Source organism: Varanus komodoensis, unplaced genomic scaffold, assembly GCF_004798865.1.
Source record: "Varanus komodoensis strain SLA01 unplaced genomic scaffold, ASM479886v1 scaffold76, whole genome shotgun sequence".
Classification (NCBI taxonomy): Eukaryota; Metazoa; Chordata; class Lepidosauria; order Squamata; family Varanidae; genus Varanus; species Varanus komodoensis.
This window is the reverse complement of record NW_025336429.1, coordinates 2,919,928-2,927,352: the sequence shown is the minus strand read 5'-3', so window position 1 is coordinate 2,927,352 and position 7,425 is coordinate 2,919,928.

The following is a 7,425-nucleotide window of genomic DNA, read 5'->3' as shown; positions in this document are numbered from 1 at the left end:
TGATTAACAAGGGATGCTTTCCTCCAGCTATGGAAGATACACCAGCTTCGTCCCTGCTGGACAGGCACAGCCTGAAAACAGTCACCCGTGTACAGTTAACATCCTAAATAGACTACTGCAATGCGCTCTGTGTGGGGCTGCCCTTGAAGACGGGCCGACAGTTACAATTGGGACAGAATAGGGCTGCTTGGTTGGTGATGGACTGGCCCACATAACACCTGTCCTGAAAGACCTTCACTGGGTACCAATTGTGGCCCGGGCCCAATTCAAGGTGCTTGTGTTGACATGTAAAGCCCTGAACGGCTTAGGGCCAAGTTATCCCAGGGAGCATTTGCACCCACATGTGCCTGCCTGGCCTTTGGGATCTACGCGGGGGCCCCTCCTGTGTGAGCCATCCCTTGGGGAGGTGGGAGGGATGGCTGCCGGGAGGAGGGCCTTCCCTGCAGCTGCCCCCCATATCTGGAATGCTCTTCCCAAGGAGATCCACCTGGTGCCTTCCTTACTTTCTTTTCGGCGCCAGGCAAAGACCTTCCTTTTAAAAAAACATTTAATAACTAATTGCCATAGACCTTTGTTTTACTGTATTTTATTGTTGTTTTTAAAATATATTATGCTTTTTATTATGTTTTATTGTGTTTTTAGCTTGTGTTGTGAGCTGCCCGGAGGTGCTGTGGCACAATTGGGCAGCATACAAATGTTTTAAATAAATAAATAAAAATAAGAGTTAATGACCTTTCTTTCTTTCCTGCCTTCCAGCTGATCCCTACAAAGCAGTTTTTTAAAGTGTCTCCAATGTGTCCCCATCAGGGAAAGGGTATTCTTGAGCATTGGACCCAAGAATTTTGGACTGAGAAGGATTGGGTCACATGCCAAATGGGCCTGCTGCACAGACCAACCCCTTCCGTGAAAAGCAGGGTGTGGGAGAATCCCAATTCCAGATCATGACCCTCTCCTTGTCCGCCTAATTATGTTGTTTTGTGTATCATGTTGTTTTGTGTATTATTTTTGTGTATCCCCAGAGAGGTCCGCCTGGCGCCGTCGTTATTTGTTTTTCAGCGCCAGGCGAAGACCTTTTTATTGAAGCGTCATTTTAATTGTTAACAGTATTTGCTTATTTTATCTGGCCAGGGCGACTTATTTTATATTGTTACTTATTTTATATTGTTATTTTTATATTATTATTTTTGTATTTTACTTCATGTTGTGAGCCGCCCCGAGGCTTTGGCGAATGGGGTGGCATAGAAATGTTTTAATAAATAAATAAAATAAAAATAAAAATAAATATCACTTAATATACAAATTCCAGTAATGCAGTTCTGATAATACAAATTCCAAATGGCTTTGCTCTCTCCTCATTCCTTGGCTGGGTTTTCTCCCCTCAGGCACTGCCAGAGACCACCCCCTCCTTTGCTTTCCCACCCCCACCTCTCCTCCAGCTCTAACCACTGCCCTCACCCCCCCACCCCCGGCCAGCAACTGCCCCAAAACACTTTCCACTCAACAGATGGAAAGCCAAAAGCCACACTGATTGGGTTTGCATGACAGGCTATTTAGGACAGTGTTTCTAGTGTTGGTCTGGGGACTTAGGAAATCCTTGCTCTGCCATGAAGCTCCCTGGGTGACTTTGGGCCAGTCACTGACTCTCAGCCTGACCCACCTCACAGGGTTGCTTTTCTGAGGATACAATGGAATAGAGGAGGATTGTGAACCACATTGGGTTCCTCACAAGAGGAGAAAAAGGCTGGATATAAATGAAATATAATAATATTCCAGAATACAATTCCAGTTGTTAATCTCCGAAATGCCACAAAACTCTTTGTTCTTTTTGTATTGGATAACACATGTCTTTTTGTATCTGGTGAAGTGGACCGGGGAGATATGTGCCCAGGGAAAGTCGGTGCTGCCTTCAAGGGACCCCTGGGCTGCCTGGAGTTCCACACCCCTGTAATCTAGAAATCTAGACAGCTGCAAGAGATGACGCCGGATACAGGTGCTCTGTTGTAAAGTGGTGCCGCATTTTTATTTTGTAGAAAAGCAAGATAATTATTTAAAAAAACAAGTAAGCAAACACAGAAGTACATTTGGGGGAGATCCTAGTCAGTGCTTTTAATTAGCTTATTGAGTATTTGTTGTTGCATGGCATAAGATTAAAGTTCTGTCATAGAAAATCTTCTGCATTGAATAAGTTGTTGGTTCTGTTGGAAAATGCTACATTCTGCTCATTTCTGTGGTTTTGCCACAGGATGGATGAGCCACAGGATGGATGAGCTGAGGGTTAAAAAAAGACACCCCTTTTGAAGGGTCATATATGGATTTTCTGGTGGGCTACCCCATTGTCTGGATATATGTACTGGGCCTCTCCTGTTTAAGTCATAAAGACTGCCTTCCCAAAGGAAGCTTTCTTCAGAGTCCATGCATTTCTGAAGTTTTTCTTTTGTGTGGATTCTCCTGCATACTTGGAAGCTGCATGTGAAATTATTCCTAAAGTCTGGAAATGCATAGAATTTCTCCTCAGTGCGGGTTCTCTGATGTTTAAGAAGATGACATTTCCAAAGAAAGTTTTTCCCACATTCAGAACAGGTATGAAGTTTTTTTGCACTGTGGATTTTCTGGTGGGTTTATAAACATTTCCTGCTAGTAAAGCAGTTGCTACAGTGTTGATATGTGTATGGTTTCTCTCCAGAATGGATTCTCTGATGGTTAAGAAGGCTGCTCTTCCAAAGAAAGCTTTTCCTGCAGACTGGACAGATAGGTAGTTTTTCTGCAGTATGGATTTTCTGATGGATTTGTAAACTTTTTCTGCAAGTGACGCATTTGCCACAGTGTGGGGATGCATGAGGTTTCTCTCCAGTATGTATCCTCTGGTGGGTAACAAGACTGTCTTTCCAAACAAAGCTTTTCCTACAGTCTCGACAAGCATAGCATTTCTCTCCTGTGTGCATTCTCTGATGTATAATAAGGTGATACTTCTGAAAGAAACTTTTCCCACAGTCAGTGCCTGTGTGTGGTTTTTCTGCTGAGTGTATTTTGTGATGAGCTCAGAAGCTTCTCCTGCAGGTGAAGCATTTCCCATGGTCGGGACAAGTGTATGATTTCTCTCCACAGTGAGTTCTCTGATGGGCCATGGGATGCGTTCTTCAGCTGAATCTCTGTTCACACTCCAGGCATTTATATGGCTTCTCCCTCGACTGTGTTTGCTGATGTCTAATGAAAGTTCCCTTGTAAATAAACATTTTCAGACAATCAGGGCACATGTATGTTTTCTCCCAAACATGCCATCTAAAAACCCTCCATTTTGTGTGGTTTTGGCAGTCATTAAGCTACCTAATGAGAAGAAAGGACTCCCTGGAGAAGAGCCTAATGCTGGGAACAATTGAGGGCAAAAGAAGAAGGGGGCGGCAGAGGATGAGGTGGCTGGATGGAGTCACAGAAGCAACTGGTGTGAGCTTGGATGGACTCCTGGGGATGGTGGAGGACAGGAAGGCCTGGAGGAATGTTGTCCATGGGGTTTATTTATTTATTTATAAAGACATTTTTATGCCGCCCCATTCGCCGAAGCCTCGGGGCGGCTTACAACATTAAGTTAAAATACAAATATATTAAGTTAAAATACAAACATTAAATTATAACCTTAAATTAAAATGTTTGTAAAGTGTAGACATAAAGTTAAAACACAAAAATAACAATATAAAATAAGTTGCGATGGGTTGGACACGACTTCGCAACTATCCAGGTGAGGCAGTGGCTGTGCTGAACCGGTGCTTGGCTGAGGTAAGGGAATGGATGAGGGCAAATAAACTGAAACTCAACCCAGACAAGACGGAGGTCCTGTTGGTTGGCGGATCGGGTTTCGGAGAGGGTGGATTTGACCTGGTCCTGAATGGTGCAACACTCCCTCTTAGGGATAAGGTCCGCAGCTTAGGAGTACTCCTCGACCCGGAGCTTTCTTTGGAAGCTCAGGTGACAGCGGTGGCGAGGAGCGCCTTCCTTCAGCTTCGGCTGATTAATCAGCTGCGCCCCTACCTGGAGTACGACTGCCTGGCGACGGTGACACACGCGCTGGTGACTTCCCGCCTAGACTTCTGTAACGTGCTTTACGTGGGGCTTCCCCTGAAGACAGTCCGAACACTTCAATTGGTGCAAAATAGAGCTGCCAGGTTGCTGACGGGGACGGGGCGTTATGCTCACATGACCCCAGTCCTCCGTCAGCTTCACTGGCTGCCCATTGAAGCCCGGGCCCAATTCAAGGTGTTGATTATGACCTATAAAGCCCTAAATGGCTTGGGTCCGGGCTACCTGAACGAGCGCTTACGTCCGTATATGCCCGACCGCCCTTTGAGATCTGCGGGAGAGTCCCTTCTCCGAGAACCCTCCATGAAAGAAATTAGGAGAGTAAGTACTCGGAGGAGGGCTTTCTCTGCAGTGGCGCCCAACCTATGGAATTCACTCCCCAAAGAGGTCCACCTGGCACCGTCGTTACTGGTTTTTCGGCGCCAGGTAAAGACCTTTTTATTTAAACATCATTTTAATTGTTAAAATATATGATCTGGCCAGGGCAACTTCTTCTTCCTTCTCTTTTCTCCTCCTATGTTATTTATTTACTTATTTTATACTGATAATTTTAATTTTATATTATTATGTTTGTAACTCAATGTATTTTTTGTATTTTTGTATTTAATGGTAATTTATTATGTGCTATTGTATTTCAATGTATTTTATTGTGTTGTAAGCCGCCCCGAGGCTTCGGCAAGGGGCGGCATAGAAATGTAATAATAATAATAATAATAATAATAATAATAATAATAATAATAATAAAAAGCTGCCTAACACTTGTCTCAAATACACCACAGGTTTTCTTCTTCTGTTCAAGGGGCTTCTCATAGGAAACCTTGTCAAAGGCCCCATGAGAATCTAATTTCCCCTCTCCAGGCCTTAAGTAGCCACTGTACCCCTTGAATGCTTGCTGAAAATGCTCCAAAGCTTCCCGTGACTCAAGAGGCCAAAAAATAACCATTGTGGCTTTCCCCCAGGGTTTTATTTCCTTCAGGATTCCCCAGTGGACAATTCCTCTCTCCATCCTGGCATTCTTGCTTGCAATCTGTCTGATGAGAAAGAGAAATCAGTTTGAAATGGCCGATTTAAAAAGGGGATAATCTTTTGAAGACAGTTCAGCTTGTGACAAATGGAGCAGGCAGAATGATAACAGAGACTAGAAAACCTGGACGTAGAACACCCGTTCTGGCTTGCCAGCACTCACTGTTGTGAATATTTCCAAGGTTCTGGTTTTGACCTATAAAGCCTTACCAGCTCAGGTGCTATACAGAACTAAGGTGCTTTACCACTGAGCTACAGCCGTTCCCCCGATAACAACAACATTTCTTTACCATTCATAACAGAAGCTCTCTGGGCAGTTCACAACATTTTAAGTCACCCATCCGGATTCCAACCAGGCCTGACCCTGCTTAGCTTCCATGATTAGGCGGGATCTGATTTGGACCCTGGATCAATCTAGCCTATTTTGGCAGATTGAATCATCAGGGTTTCTGGCAGGAGTTTATCCAACCTTGCCTGGACACGCCAGGCTCAAAGGTGAAATGTTCTACGTGCAAAGCAGGACCTTTCCCACTGTGGTGTGGCTCCGCTCTTGCATGTCCCCCAAGACTTATGCATCTTCCAGTTTTTAAAGTTCTAGTCCTCATGTTTCTAAAAAAGAGGACACAATTTCAAAGGAACATAAGCTGTCTTTATATTGAGTCAGACCATAGACCCATCTAGCTGAGCGCCCCCAACACTGACTAACGGCAGCTCTCCGGGGTTCCAGGCAACTTTGGACCTGCAGGTGTTTTGGCCCACACTGGCTTGGCCATTGGCTGCAGTGGCTAGGGCTGATGGGAATTGTAGGCCAGAACATTTGGGAGGTCACCAGTTGCCTGCCTCCAGCTTACAGGATCCTTCAGTAGCAGGCATGGCCCCAAAGTATTTGGGAGAAAAGGATTTTCTCAGGAAGAAATCCATTGCATTATTGGAGATGGAAGTTTATCCTTTCATGGTTGCAGTATTAGTCTTTGAGCCTTCAGAAGTGGTGTGGAGAATCCATTTCCACTTCCATACCTGGTAAACCATTTAAAAGAGTGGCTGGTTTCCCATGTCACTCGAGCAACCCTGCATGGTTTCCATGATGTGTGGTTTTTTTGCCTGGGTGTGCCTGACAGATGATCAAGGGGTTTCTATGCTAGGGTAGTTTCCACCTCCCTCACTTAATCCTCCCTCTGCATCCCATCAGCCACTGCACTGGAAATAGAATCCACACTGAATGGCTGGAGCAGCTCCTGTAGCTGCTGCTCTTTCCAGAGGTTTCCACACACCAGGACTGTGGAAACCACAGTGCTGAGTTAAGGCAACTGGGGAAACCATGGCGAAGCATGGAACCTTACAACAGACTGTAAACAACAGCACCCCCCCTCCATATTCCCCTAAAATTAGTCTGTATTGGCACTCTACCCGATACTGGAGGTAGCCTATGGCCATGAGGACTAGTAGCCATGGATTGCTTCTGCATGAATTTGCCTAATCCCCTTGGAGGAGCCATCACTGCATTTCATGGAAGTTAATCCCATAGTTTGACTCTTCGCTGGGTGAGGAAGTCCTTCCTCCTCTCTGTCCTGCATCTCCCACCCATCAGCTTCATAGGAAGACCCCTTTGTCCATTTGAGTCAAGGGCCAAAAGCCAGCCTTCGCTCTAACTGGCTTTCTTCGAGCTGTGCTGGATTACAACTCTATCATCAACCAGGGATAAGAAGGGCTCCTGGCAAGCTAGCTAGTCTGCCCTATGGCAACCTCCTTCCTTCCATCAGCATCTCTAGAAATTAATAATTTACAGCAGGAGAGATGCACAACAATAAATGAAGAGCCAGTGCGGTCTAATGTTGGACCGGGACTTGGGAAATCCGGGTTCTAGTACCTTCTCGGCCACGAAGCTTCCTGGGTGATTTTAAACCAGTTCTTCACGCTCAGCCTAGCCTACCTCACTGGGTTGTTGTTGTGAGGCTCAGATGGAGCTTTGGGCGCCTTGGGTTCCTCGCAAGGAGAAAAAAAGACGGTATAACAATGCAGTGGAATTAAACAGACGCAGCAACAGACCTAGGAAATAGTACAGACCTAGGAAACAGTTAAAAATGCAGCCTCACATCCACCCCACGTCTCTGGCAGGGTTAAAGCGATAGAGAGCCGCGATGCCTAGACGGGACCCTGGAACCTCGAGAGCAGAAAAGGGATGTCAATAGAGGGGCTTCCTGCCTGCCAGCCACGCCCCCTGCCGCCCACGTGGGGGGGAAGCTGGCTGGCGGGGTGAGCGGGAGAGTGGGGGGCCGCGGTTTGGGGTGATCGAGGGGAGGCGGGCGGGGGAGCAAGCGCTGACTGGAGATC